We start from the raw sequence: 14,810 nt of genomic DNA on the forward strand, positions 1-14,810 counted from the left end.
AAGATTGTCGAGATCAATTGACACATGGCAAGCTGTTTCTACACTTGACCAAGCCTCAATGAAATGTTCATATTTTCCATGTCCATCTCAAACAATAACACGTGCTCACTGGCGGATCCAGGGGGGGGGGCGGTAGGGGCGATCGCCCCCCACTCGGCCGACCCCCCCCCTGAGGGGGGGGGCGGACGAATTTTAGTATAGAATTCACACAATTTGTATACGAATTTATTACTAATGTTAATAATATATACTAATTATTTATATTTCAACCTATTTTTAGATTATTTCGCCCCCCTATTTGGTAGGGTCGGAAGGGGGCGATGGCATCATTCCGCCCCCCCACCATAAACTTTCGAGTGGGGGGGGGGCGGTCCTATTTATTTGTAGAAATCACAGCTTGCTAACAGAATCAATTATATGTACATGATTAAAACTTGTTATTGGTATTTTAACCGGTCTTTATATTATGTCGGGGAGGAGCGAATACCTCTACTGCCCTTCCCACCTAAACCCTTTGTGTGTTTGGGGGGGGGGGGACGGTCCTACTTTTATGGAGAAATCATAGTATGTGAACAAAATTAGTCGAATATCTATATAATATAAACAGGTGGAAGTGCGATACATGCAATCACCTTCCCCGCATTGGACAAACCAATACTTTTTCTTTTTGTATTATAGTAAGAAATAACAAACTTAAAAAAATCTGTCACTAATATAATTTATATATGCTATAAAGTAAATTATTATATCGAATCGCCCAACCCCTATTCTTTAATGCAAAATGCAATCATTAGCAGAAATTATAAAAAGGAGCGAGGATTAATCGTTTTCATTTTACCGACCTTCCCCTTTCCAGACAGAGTTTGTGTAATTTCACATGAATTTATCATAACTATTTTAAGAAAGACTTTGCTTTGGAAAAGTTATAATTCAAACGAAATGTTTCAATATAACAGTCACGGTTGAGATGAGTTCAAAAGCCAGATAATCTTTTCCTAGTCGACTTTTTCCAACCTTTACTCTATCTCATATTTTTCTAGTTAAATAAATTTAGGACTATAACTCACAATTTATGTATGAATTTTATTGAATTTTTTTTTTCGGCAGCGATCCTCAAAGCATTAATCTAAATATGTGTGGGGTATCTTATCTTTTCAAAGAACAAATCGGTTGTATGTGCAATGTATTAAGGGACTATAAATTCATATTAGAATATTTTTCCACATTATCCAAAAGGTCCTTTATAATAGAATGAATAATGAGCTGTAGGTCAGGAGAATGCGTTACTGCAGTGAAGAATGCCGGAAAACGCTTTTAGCGTCGACGCTTCGCCCCGAACCTCACTGATGAATAATAAGCTGTAGATGTCAGGAGAATGCGTTTCTGCAGTGAAAAATGCAAGAAAACGCTTTTGGCGTCGGGCCTTTGCGCCGAACCCCACTAATAAGTAATGAGCTGTAGATGTCAGGAGAATGCGTTTCAGCCGTGAAAAGTGCAAGAAAACGCTTTTAGCTTCGGGGCTTCGTCCCGAACCCTACTGATAAATAATGAGCTGTAGATGTCGGGAGAATGCGTTTTAGCCGTGAAAAGTGCAAGAAAACGCTTTTAGCGTCGGGGCTTCGCCCCGAACCCTACTGATAAATAATGAGCTGTAGATGTCAGGAGAATGCGTTTCAGCCGTGAAAAATGCAAGAAAACGCTTTTCACGTCGGGGCTTCGCCCCGAACCCCACTAATAAGTAATGAGCTGTAGATATCAGGAGAATGCGTTTCAGCCGTAAAAGGGCAAGAAAACGCTTTTGGCGTCGGGGCTTCGCCCCGAACCCTACTGATAAATAATGAACTGTGTCAGGAGAATGCGTTTCTGCAGTGAAAAATGCAAGAAAACGCTTTTGGGTGTCGGGGCCCACTGAAAAAGCTTACAGCGCTCTCCCAGACCCCCAAGCTTGCAAGAGAAAGGCCTCAACATGACTGTTTTCTTTTTTCTGTTTTTTTTTCGCCGAAGATTGAGAAACAGACTTATTTTATTCTCATATATCGAATATATATATATATATATATATATATATATATATATATATATATATATACTGTACGCACGTTTATGCATAGGGTTAGGGTTTACTGGGCGTTAGGGTTAGGGTTTGGAAAAAAATCGCCCCCCCCCCACTCCAAAGTTCTGGATCCGCCAGTGCACGTGCTATGGTTCATTTTAACCGAGGGACAAAGCTCTCGGATTACGAACCGAAGGTCTTGAGTTAAGATTCTAAAGAATGGGATTTAGATACATGATTTTATGCGTCCTCGTGCCCACCCTGTGTATTACTTGAAGTTTGATGTGAAAATATTAGAAATTAGTTGCTGTTGAGACATACAAAATACACAGAAAAAGATGTAAACTTGCTAAATAGAACGCAATGTTTGTAAAGCAAACATATCTTATCTTATAAATTACGGACCTTACTTCAAAGATAACTACGTCATAAATATTTCATGTGTCAATCTAGTCATGAGTGTTCATCAGTGTCTTAAACTTTGCTAAGTCGTTAGTTTTCCTGGTTGATTTAGGTAACCAATTACAACAACGTAAAATTCAAATTATCTTGAGATCACTGAATAAAAAAAACCCTGCCATATCTAAATATGTTAACTGTCTTTCTTAAGTCGGGGGGGGGGGGAATATGTTATTACACAAAATAAATAAATAAATAAACAGACCAGATAAAATGTTTCCACGCGTGAGGTATGTTTGGCATTCAGAACTTTAATAAATCTGGAGGTCAGTGAATTATTATTTTTAGCACGACACATCTTGTAGCTTATGGCTGTACCTTTCAATAAAACTAATTCAACTTCGTAAGACATCGAAGAATAGAACATGAAAGCATTCTAAAACATAAATACATCTTGAAAACACCAACTAGGAATTTTTTTTAACTTTTTCCTCAGGGCTTACAGTAACGTCATCTTTTTTATCGATATCAACCAATAGTTCTGAATTCGAATCCAATTATTGCAGTGTGTGCAGAAAAATGTTTCTACTTGGCAACATTGAGTAATCGTTACTCAGACGAGCACAAGAGGAGTACAAGTAGACTCAGTACCGAATACATCGGGAATGGAACAGACTTGGGAAACATTACAGTAATTAGTATACCGATATGTATGGTCGCCTTACTCGGTCAATGGCCGTTACTGCTGGGGGCCCTAAGACAGGACTCAGAAGAGCTCCCGGTCCAAACCTTTTCGTTGGATAAAAACCTTTCCAAAGATCAACGGGACTTCATCGAAGGTACCTGGCGGAGGAAAGATTGTTGGCTTTTTACATGCATGATCCCTTCACAACTAGATGTCCTTTTCCCTTCGGCATAGATCGAGCAAGCTTTACCGCAAACTTCTTTGAAATGTGGCGACCGTTCTACAAGCCTACACTTTAATGAGGAGAAATAAATTCAAACAAAACTCAGGCATCGCCTTGAAAAGGTCAAAGGTCTGCCTGTAAAAAAAGTCAACTACAGGAAGTAAAAAAAAAAAAGCAAAATATAAAAAAAATCCTTTTTAAAAAAAAAACAAAGCTTGTCTAAGGGGAAGAACTCTGCACTTACAAGTATATGTCTCAATAACGTAGACGTTGTTTTCCTTTTTCGATATCAAACTATATAATTAATAAAAACAATTATTGACAAACTGGTTAATTTTTTAATTGATTCATGTTTTGTTAGGTACAATAAATAATTGTTTAAAGTTTCAGCTTGATCAGAGAATGGGTGTGGGAGAAATAATGTGTATAAATATCTAAACCTGACATATTTCGCCATATCTGTGAATACTGAAGGAATAATTACCCTTGTTGGTATCAAACAAAATAATTAATACCAGTAATTAATTGACTAATTGTTTTGTTTTATTGATTCATATATTGATTACTCCAATGATATGCATGACTAAATGCATGACGCGTAGGACGTAATCATCTTCTTTTTTGAAGTAACGTCTGTATTATATAAGATAAGATACGATAATGAATATAATTGTGCAAAGTTTCATCTTGATTCGAGAATGGGTGTAGGAGAAATAACTTTTTTACCGGACAGACATAGTGAGTTGATATAAGCTTTGTAAAAACAGACAAACAACAGGCACCTTAACATAGTACAACTCAACATCCCAGACTTACAGAGCGATGTGCTTTTACTTTGAAATGCTGACAGAAATACAAAGAAGTAAACATAGCAAGAACAAACAAAAGGAATATATTCTTGAAGCTTTTAGCTAATAATAATTGATTTTTCTATAAAAATGCAACACTGTCATACGGGATGCACTTTGAAATGTGTAAACATACATATGCGTACAGTTGATGATATACGCGCTCAGAACACGACATTTGGTAATTACCTTTCTTTCTTAAAGATCACAATTTTATGTAGGGAATTTTAAACTTCATAATAGAGCACCAACCATTGCATCAAGTCGTTGTCTTTGACATTTCGATGTAATCATTTTTAAATCACCTTTGGTTCATGGTCGAACATCACTATTGCCTTCAGGTGGATCGCGTGTGAGCAGGTCTTACAATACAAGTGTGAGTTTCAAGTTGGGAGGCAGTTCTCATGGAGGTTTGGTTTGCAGTTGGCCTTCAACATGTGCCTTATAAGATCGAGATGAACGTAGGGACCATAGAAATACATAGAACTATAGTTCATATTTAGTCATTGCATACAAATACATATATTTCACATTTAGTCTTATCTTATAAGACTAGTTATTGCGTATAAATACATATATTTCCTATTTAGTCATAGCATGCAAATACATATATTTCACATTTAGTCTTATCTTATAAGACTAGTTATTGCGTATAAATACATATATTTCCTATTTAGTCATAGCATGCAAATACATATATTTCACATTTAGTCTTATCTTATAAGACTAGTCATTGCGTATAAATACATATATTTCCTATTTAGTCATAGCATGCAAATACATAGGCCTATATTTCACATTTAGTCTTATCTTATAAGACTAGTCATTGCATATAAATACATATATTTCCTATTTAGTCATTGCATACAAATACATATATTTCACATTTAGTCTTATCTTATCTTATAAGACTAGTCATTGCATATAAATACATATATTTCCTATTTAGTCATAGCATACAAATACATATATTTCCTATTTAGTCATAGCATACAAATACATATATTTCATGTTTGGTTTAGCCCTGGTCTTTGCATATTCTTTGTCTATACGAAAAAAAAGTATTTGTCATTCATTTTCAACATGTCTTTTATATAAATAGTTATAAATAACTTCTTTGCAATCAATAGGCTACACTTTATCTTTTTATGGTAATTGTCAGTCTATCCAATCAAACTAAAAAAACAACAACTGAATTCTCAGTAGGTCATGGTCAGGGTACAATAGTCTTGCAAAAGTGATTCTACAAGGCACATCTCCGGGTGGAAGCAGGAGAAGAAAATATGTGGATTTCATCGAGTCCTATCTCCACTGAGAGCAACTGTCAGCTTAGATACATGGTGTCTAAATTGGATCGAAAATGCACAATGAAATTTGGTTTGATATCGAAAAAGGGAAACAAATATTACAATATTGAGAGAATATGCCTGTAAATATAGAGTTCTTTTCGATTGATAAGCTTTGTATTTTTTAAAAAAGCAGTTTAAATATTTTGCTTGTTTTATGCTGTATTCTGAACTACGCCCATGTTCACGGTGTAGCTTCGTTTTCGCCAGTGCGCCAAAAAATGTAATATATAGCAATCATAGCAATATGATATTTGTGGTGAGCAAAACAAACAAACAATCTCCAAATAAATTTCTCACTCAGTAAAGCCTGCTTCGGTACACGATTATTTTACAATAACTAGCAAATGTCGGACTACTATTACATTCCCAATAATTATGACGCCTCTGTGTTCAACGAACTCCCATAATATACGGGTTAGACATACAAGAGAAGATAAGCTTACCACTTTCACGGGTAGTTTGCCCCTTGACAAATCACCAATCAATATTCACTGAACTAGATATTTGGTTCTTTCCACCATCTCTTATTCTCTTACCCGCCCCCATCAACAGAAGGTTTGGGGGAAAAGGTTTGGGCCCTGCCAATGCCCATTGCAACATAACCGTGGAATTATAGATGTGTGTGTGTGTGGGGGGGGGGGGGAGTTTTCGCTTCCCTCCCTCTTCTTTTGCATGGCAGCATTGCCTTATAGTTTATGTCGATGATGTGTGTTGCAGGAATCGTCTGGCCTGCCTTAGGTAAAAGAAAAACTTGTAATTTGTAAAAACATTGAATAAACAAAACAAATATTACAGGTTGTCATGATTGTTTGTGCATTGTCTCCCCAACCATACGTCACACGCGAAGGTGCTTTTAACCCTTTTCAACACACTACTAGAATACAATGAAGTAACTCAGCGCTGAGTCTAAAGCTTTTTTTATCTTTTCAAACTCAGTTCAATAAATTGAGTAATTCAAAATATAAATCACTTGTACAATGATACATGTAATGAATACCAATTAGTGCGTCAGACATGAAGTAAAGAACATATTGTCAGTCTGTCTGCTGGATGTTATGTCATTCGTCTTCAAGCTTAGTCCCATTGTTACCCAAAATTTCTTTGATTCTTTTCAAAATGTATTCTTTCTTTCGGATGCGAAACTCAAAAATAATTATAGCAGCAGTTTAGAGATGTTTCTCTTCCAACAGCAGTTCAAAGATGTTTCTCTTCCAACAGCAGTTCAAAGATGTTTCTCTTCCAATAGCAGTTCAAAGATGTTTCTCTTCCAACTGCAGTTCAAAGATGTTTCTCTTCCAACAGCAGTTCAAAGATGTTTCTCTTCCAACAGCAGTTCAAAGATGTTTCTTTTCCATCAGCAGTTCAAAGATGTTTCTCTTCCAACAGCACTTCAAAGATGTTTCTCTTCCAACAGCAATTCAAAGATATTTCTCTTCCAACAGCAGTTCAAAGATGTTTCTCTTCCAATAGCAGTTCAAAGATGTTTTGTTTAGAACCTTTTTTCGCGTGTACCGTTTCATAGGGTCGTTGTGCTCCATATGTAAATCTGTTTTTTTGCCTTGTTTCATGTAGTTCTTGTTCAGAAGAAGCAATCACTTGGTTTTGGACACCGTCAAGTCTTATCTGTGAAATGCTCTCATGGCATTCTTATCATAACAAGTTTTGAGGCTTGTTAACTTAGACTTCCCATCGGGTCCAAAAGTTCTCTCTATTCATTTATCATTTAGAACTGATAGTCTAGTAATGACAACAAAACAACAAAACTTAGCAACACTAGTAGACGTGAAGCAGCAGTCTGTAACTTTACGTGATTCCTAGTCATTTACAAACCGAACACCCAGTTTGCAATTGACAACTTATAATTAATCTATTGATCAAAGTAATCATCATAATGATGTGAACTCAATTTATTGTCAGCAGAGTACTCAATGGAAGCGCTGACCACCTGGTCACGCCACGAGTTCACACTAATTTCATATTCCTGGTATAGTCTTATGGTACACTATACCATGTCCCCTTCTTCCTCTGAGTCTTAAAAGCCAATTTGTTGTATTTTATTAGGTAAAGAGGCGTTCTTTTATAGAGTGTAATATGATAGTTGACAGCCCAAAACGACAACAAATCAAACTCGAGCGCCTCAGTTACTCAGAAAAAGGTTTATGCTACATAGGCCGACGACCAGCATGTATGATAACATTGTCGGCCTTTGATAATTGGAGGCCGTAGGTGAAGTAAATTTGGTGACCCCAAAAAATAAATAAACAAACAGCGACAAAATAAAATCAAACAATTGATTTAAAAACCTCGTGTATTCCAACAATAACATTGGGTTCAAGTTTTGCTATTTCTGTGCGAGGCCCTCACCAATCGGATGCCCTACACAGCTGCCTGGTTTGCCTATGCCTAAAGCCGGCCCTGATGATAAGATTGCTCGCTTTATGACAAAAATAGCAACTCATGGTCCGCAAAACAAATAGGAGTTTAATATTCCTTTCACTTGTATTGGCTAGCTCTTAGAGGGACATTCGGACAGTTGGGATTGTTTGGCAGGTGCTCAGAGCCCAGGATCTGGGCGAGATAAGAAACAAGACAAAGCTGCTCTCCAGACGACCCCCAGTTGTTTCTCTTTTGTTTCTCCCTGTCACTGTCTTGGCTTTGATGGCAGTCAGCCGGTCCTTTTATTACAGGTGAGTGATGGCTAATACAAATAATGGATTGCCAATAAGGAATGAAATGCTTTCGACTTGAGTTGAACTAGTTGTTGTTGTTGTTTTCTTTCGTAACGTTTTCTCAGTAATGAGAATTCGATTGGACCATGTCTTTGTTCTTGACAAAATAAAGGACTACTCACACAGACGTTAAATGATGCATTGAATGCTTTAATTTCGTGAACGGAATGTGTGCTGTTATAGATAAAGCTGAATGCATACATGTTGGTATCCTTGGTAGATGTTAATTTTGTTTTAGATCCTAATTTAGTAACATCACTAGATCTAGTTGTCTGCTTATTTATGGTCGTTTTAGGTGCAGTTATAATTTAAATACCACATCCTAATAATTCGATCAGTCATCACAGTCTCTCATCTACTTGATAAGAATACAGAGCACATAGACACAGAATACATTTATAATGATATGGTCTGAAAAAAAAGTAGACACTGTCTTCTTTCTGAAGACCAGGAAGATTACAATATTACGCAGACCCAGCTGTGATCACAATACCTTATCTTATCTTATATAATACAGACGTTACTTCAAAAAAATAAGATGATTACGTACTACGCGTCATGCATTCAGTCATGCTTATTAACCAATGACCTAAATATTGCCAAGTTACTGGTTTTCCTGGCTAGCTCAGGCAACCCTTTCCATGCTCTAATAGCGCTAGGGAAGAAAGAGCATTTGTACAAATTTGTCCTAGCACATGGAATGAGGAATGTGCCTTTATCTTTGTGTCTTTCTGAGTATTTTTATTAAATTTTGTATTTGAAGATTATGGTTCAGTGTTTTATTGCTACTTTACTTTTAAGTCTTCTATCCTGAAGACTTTCTAAATTTAGTGATTTTACTAAAGGTGTTACTCTAGTCAAATGTGAATATTCGTTTGTTATGAATCTCACTGCTCTATTTTGTGTCTGTTCCAGTTTCTTAATGTTTTCTTGAGGATGCATATTCTATTATTGACCTAACCAAGGTTAAATAACATTTTAGTTTTATGTTCTTAGTTGATTTCTACTAAAGCCGATGTCTGCCGGGATATGTTCCGATTTATTTATAAATAGTTTTCCAGTCATCTCTTTCGGAGTAATGTGTTCTCCAATGATATTCCTATCTACGTACTCAATCTGCATATCGTGTCTAGATGTTGTTTTTTTTTTAGATTATTTATATCTTAAATATGTCCAACAGAATAGGGAGTATAGAAGACCCCGGATGACTAATAAAGCATAAATAGATACATTTATCACTTGAGATGCCTGCGTGGAGGAGTGAGGTTGGGGCCTCAGGTCCGTACAAAAATGTAGACTCATTCTAGCTTACCATGACGCTATTCTATTTATAGGTCAGTTGTGGTTTACTGTCGTCCCATTTAAAATAAGTTTATTTTATTTCTGTTATTACCTTCTCGTTAACCGCTCGGTTAAATATTCCGTCCGGTAAGCAGGTCACGTGTGTCCGGAAAGAAAAAAAAATCATTCTAGATGTCTAGCGGAGATTAGGGTAGAAACCTTGACCAGTTGTTAATCAAATAAATACACTGGTAAGCTATGGAAATATTCCAAAGAATTTTAAAGAAAGGATCAAGAATAATTCTACTTTTCAGAAAGGTTTATAAAAAACAATCAATGAAAGTCATCGCGAGATATCAGAATTCATTATAGTTTACTCTGGTCACCACTAATCACGTCATTTTGTCCTTCTAATTAACACTTTAAAAGTTCCCAGTATGCGTTTGCCAATTTATTTCATTGTTGCATTTCTAGTCATTCTGTATGATCGAGTTTGAATGTATCAAAGTTCAACCAATTTAAACCTCGACATCTAGTCACTTCATTGTAGTATTGGAGGAATCTGCAAGTGTGTGAGTTGCTTTAGGAGACTAATAATATCAAATGCTAGGCCACTCTTAAAGAAACAACCACATTATGTAAGATTTGTTTTCAAACTGACGCAATCGTAATTAGTGACTTCTACTTGAAACTATTCAAGCTTTGAATACTAGCCATGCATCATCAACACATGATTGATATGATCGTATTACCATCACAGCAACCATACGAAGCATAAGAAACTCAACAAACACTATACGACAGACTCACTCCAGAGTGCGTGCTGGGTAGCTCGCAGACATTTATCCACTTGTGTTGATCTTCGAGTCTCTCCAAGGGACGACTGTGAGCATTGGGAGTGCCTCCCCTTGATTTCAAAACAGAAGTCTAGCCCCAGGGCGAGATATTCAACTAACGGCTCGGACGAGGAATGGAAGTTGAATTAAGTAAATGGTAGGTAAATAAAGAAGATGAGTTTGGCTTTTTCCCTCCATCCCCTGTCACTTTAAACTCATTTTCTTTACAGACTAAATGAAAAGAGAAATATCAATTTCTCCCAAATATTCAACGTTATTTTTATCTGACCCTCGTTCTTTCTCTGCTATTAATGCTGACTGCTTACAATGACTTGGATATTTCAATAATGTTACAACTTAAAGCTTAAGAAATATGTGTCGTCTCTAAGATGTTTACGAGTGACACATACTCATATCTACAAGTATCAACAAGTATCTACAAGTATCTACAAGTATCTAGAATTCCATATCTACTTCGACTGAGAACAAAGATCTAGTCCAAAACAATGACGAAGCTCCAGACAAATGTTTTGGTCCTATTAGTGATCAAACTACTGCTAGTAGACGCCGTTGTTTTTTCAAAGCTTGTATCAACTCTATTTGTCTTTCTGGTGAAAAGTTTGAGCATGTAAATTCTCCCATTCATATTCTCGGATCAAGTTAAAGCTTTGCACAATTATTCATTGGCGTAGACAATACATGAAACAATAAACCAAATAACTAATAAATCAGTTAACTACTAGTAATTAATTATTTTGTTTCATACCGACACGGAGATTAAGTCTTCAGTACTCAAATATATTTGGGAGTTTGTTCCCCTTAGACAATTGTACACGTTATCCCACACACAATCTCAAATCAAATTAAAACTTTGAATAATTAGTTATTGTACCTTAAAAAGCATGAATCAATTTTTAAAAAATTAGTCAATTAATTATTGGTAATTAATTATTTTGTTGATATCGAAAAAGGGGAAATAACTTATACATTATTGAGAATTATTTGTGTGTGTGTGTAAATGTGGAGTTCTTTCACTTAGACAAGCTTTGTATTTTTTAAAATTATTACTATAATTTTGCTTGCTTTTTTATGTTTGTTCAAAAAGTCTGATACATATAAATCTTCTTTTGGCAATGGGTAGTCTACCTTTCAATAGTGCAGGTCTGACCAATCAGCATGCAAGTTATCAATCATGAACATATTTAAGTAAATGTCTATAGTCTCTATAGGGTATAAACGAAGAAGCCTTAAATTCACAAATGTTGACATCTCTGAGACATTTTTGTCAAAGTTTATACTGTAAGTATAATAAAGAATAAATCAAATGTTATAATCTTAATGCGGAAATATAAGAGAGACATCTAATAAACTTACATACTTCAGATCTGTAGAAATACAAACCAAACGCCAACAAACAAAGAGTGTAACAGAATAAAAGTAAGGTCTTACCGTAGTTGTGCTTTGGTAGACTCGGAGCTAAATCAGATGAGCTTGTTTTATTTTACAAACCTTATATCACTCTGTCTGTTTGTCTGATTCAAAATTTGAACACATTATTTCTCCCATATCCCATTATCGGATCAAGCTGAAACATTGCACAATTATTCATTGTCGATGACAACACATGAATCAATCAAAAAATTATCCAATTAGTGGAAATTAGTTTATTGTGTTTACATACGAAAGGGAAGATAAATCTCGCAGTATTGAGAGGTATGACAGTAATTATGCGGTTGTTACACAAGCTTAAGTTTTTTTAAAAGTATTTTTCCTATTTTGCATGTTATTGTTTTGTATTTCTTTTGTCAGTCAGCCATGAACAAACTAATTGGTCACATGAAACTGCTAAGCTCATAGATGTGGTTGTATGAACAAAACTGTGTAAGAGCTTATTTTCTCTTGTAAGAGTGTTGTCTGAATAGGCTACATGAGTTAAATGCCACCTTCTCTCTGTCTCTCTCCCCATGTCTTTCTTTCTAAATGTCTCTGATTTCTATTTATGCCTTTCTCTTTCTTTCTCTATTTATATATTTATATTTGTCCGGCTCTCTCTTTCTCTCTCTGCCATTTTCTCTGTCTGTCTATCTCTCTCCCTCTCTTTTTGATTCGTTCAATTCAGTCATCAGAAGTTGTTTCAAACCAAGGCTCTATCTACTCACTCTGTCTGTCTGTTATTGCCCCCACTTCCCCTTCTCGGATCAAGTTGTAACTTTTCACAAATGTATTTTGTGAATGACAACACATGAAATAAACAACAACAACTAACCAATTTGTTAATCAGTAAGTCGTAATTAAACAATTTGGTTTTACATGGAAATATACTAAGCTAACGAGAGATAAGCCTTGCAATAATGAGAGATAATGGCAGCGGTTTGAACGATGCTCTCTCCCCAAAAGGGCGAATGTCCCTGATGTTAACGTGCTAGAAAGCAGAAGCATATAAGTCGCAAGACCAGGAGAGTAGCTTACGCAGGTGTGAACAGTTAGGACTGGTGCAAAATAATCAATGCAATTTCACTCAATATAAGCGTGTTTAAAAAGTATTTTAACATTAAACTTTTTTTTAAAAATCAAATCTTTGTTGCCCCCCCCCCTCCCGCGCCCCTATCCCCAACCCCCAACTTTCTTCTCATTAATCTCTTGTTAATTAATCTTTTGTTAATTAATGTTTTGTTAATTAATCTCTTGTTAATTAATCTAATTAATGCTGCCAGTTATCAACCCAACTTTGATGTGCGATCACTGTCTTCTTAGTACTTCGTCGCAATGAGAATTACCGCATCTTCAGTCTGTGTCAAACCTGGGGCTCAAATGTCAGTCATGTCATGACTTTGTTGAAAGTGATAGAGCACTAGTACCCCCTACACTGATATTACTTGTTCTTATTACACTAAAATTACCTGTTTAAATTACACTGAAATTACCTGTTTAAGTTACACTGAAATTACCTATTTACACATGAAAAACGTGAAATTTCACAACGAAAATACACATTCTCTTTCAATCTTTCCTATGTGTGTTCAATAAAAATACTTACCGGAGATTGTCAAATAAAGAGAAATAACTTTATTCCCAACGTAGGGCACGGGCTGCTTTCTAGAACAAAACTATTTGTTGATGTGCTCAGACGAAGACTTTTTTTTTAAGGAATTACACATCTTAATTGAATTGATATCCACCGTGCTGAAGTCACGGAAAAACTGAGCAAAGGAAAATAAGGAACAAAAGTTTGTAGGTGTGTCTGTGTGTGGGTGGCTGTGAGTGTGTTCTGGTGTATCCACTTCTAGATTCCTACAATTTGATCGTTGAATAAATGATAACTACCTGAACCGGCAGTCGCACAATATACGCCACACTACCGGGTTCACATCGGAGAGAAGCCGGTCTATGCGCTACCATTTATCATCCACATACGTAGAAAGCCAGGCGGGGGTGGGGGGAGATGAAAGAGAGAGAGAGGACGGAGGGTGGCTGTCACTCCGTGCGTGTGTGTGTGTTTGCGCGCGCGCTCGTGTGTGCGCGTGAGGCGTTTACTATGTGCCACACTCACTGACACTTGTCAACTCGTGGAAGTGTTCTCTCCCCTATAGCATTCTTTCAGTTAGAGTTATCCATCCTTGCCTTTCCCTACCACGACACCCCCTTCTTTTACAAACTGCCTTTTTTTTTTTTTTGGTTATTCCTCATCTTTTAGCCTTCATTACATGCTACACCCCACTCCTTCATTACTCCTTTATTTTTCTCGCCTGTTCCTGTCCTCTACCCCCCCCCCCTCCCCATATCTCTTCACAAGCTGGTACTTACGGAAGTCTTACTTAGCAACAAACAAAAAACAAAAAAAAAAACAAATCAGAAAAACAACAGGGAAGCTTACATTCCTATAGATACGGATTGATATATAGTGTATATAATAAAATAATGACGTGAAATATATGCTGCGTATTGTGGAAAAAAAATAGGTGGTAAAGGGAGTGAATCAAAGAGAGAAAGCTCGCTGGCACCAACATCACAACAATCTATATCCGCCACATCGACCAGTGCCCTCAATGCGTCCAGTCGCACAACGACAGCATCACTACCGCGATGGCAGCCTTGGGGGGCGATGACAGACAGCGCTCCCCCCTCCCCTTTTATTCCGCCCCTCACACCAGACCTACGCATGTGACACACACTTCTCTCTGGCATTGCTTAGGCTGTTGTGTGACGTCACGCATCCTCATCGATCTGTGTGGGGGGAAAAAAACAATTGGACGGAATTTCACCTTTTACCCATATTATTTGATACAATTTTACCTTTTACCCATATTATTTGATACAATTTTACCTTTTACCCATATTATTTGATACAATTTTACCTTTTACCCATATTATTTGATACAATTTTACCTTTTACCCATATTATTTGAT

The 14,810-nt window shown here is 36.5% G+C and overlaps 1 protein-coding gene across 1 annotated transcript in view; it reads right to left on the minus strand.

Moving 5' to 3' along the window:
- The window catches only part of LOC106063574 (rho GTPase-activating protein 100F-like), a 126,483-nt gene extending 112,857 nt beyond the window's left edge, over positions 1–13,626 (minus strand). Inside the window, exon 1 of the mRNA XM_056028904.1 lies at positions 13,441–13,626. The gene's annotated coding sequence lies outside the window, so the exon portion shown is untranslated. The remainder of the gene's footprint in view (positions 1–13,440) is intronic.
- Between the last annotated feature and the right edge of the window lie 1,184 nt (positions 13,627–14,810).

Source organism: Biomphalaria glabrata, chromosome 5, assembly GCF_947242115.1.
Source record: "Biomphalaria glabrata chromosome 5, xgBioGlab47.1, whole genome shotgun sequence".
Taxonomy (NCBI): domain Eukaryota; kingdom Metazoa; phylum Mollusca; class Gastropoda; family Planorbidae; genus Biomphalaria; species Biomphalaria glabrata.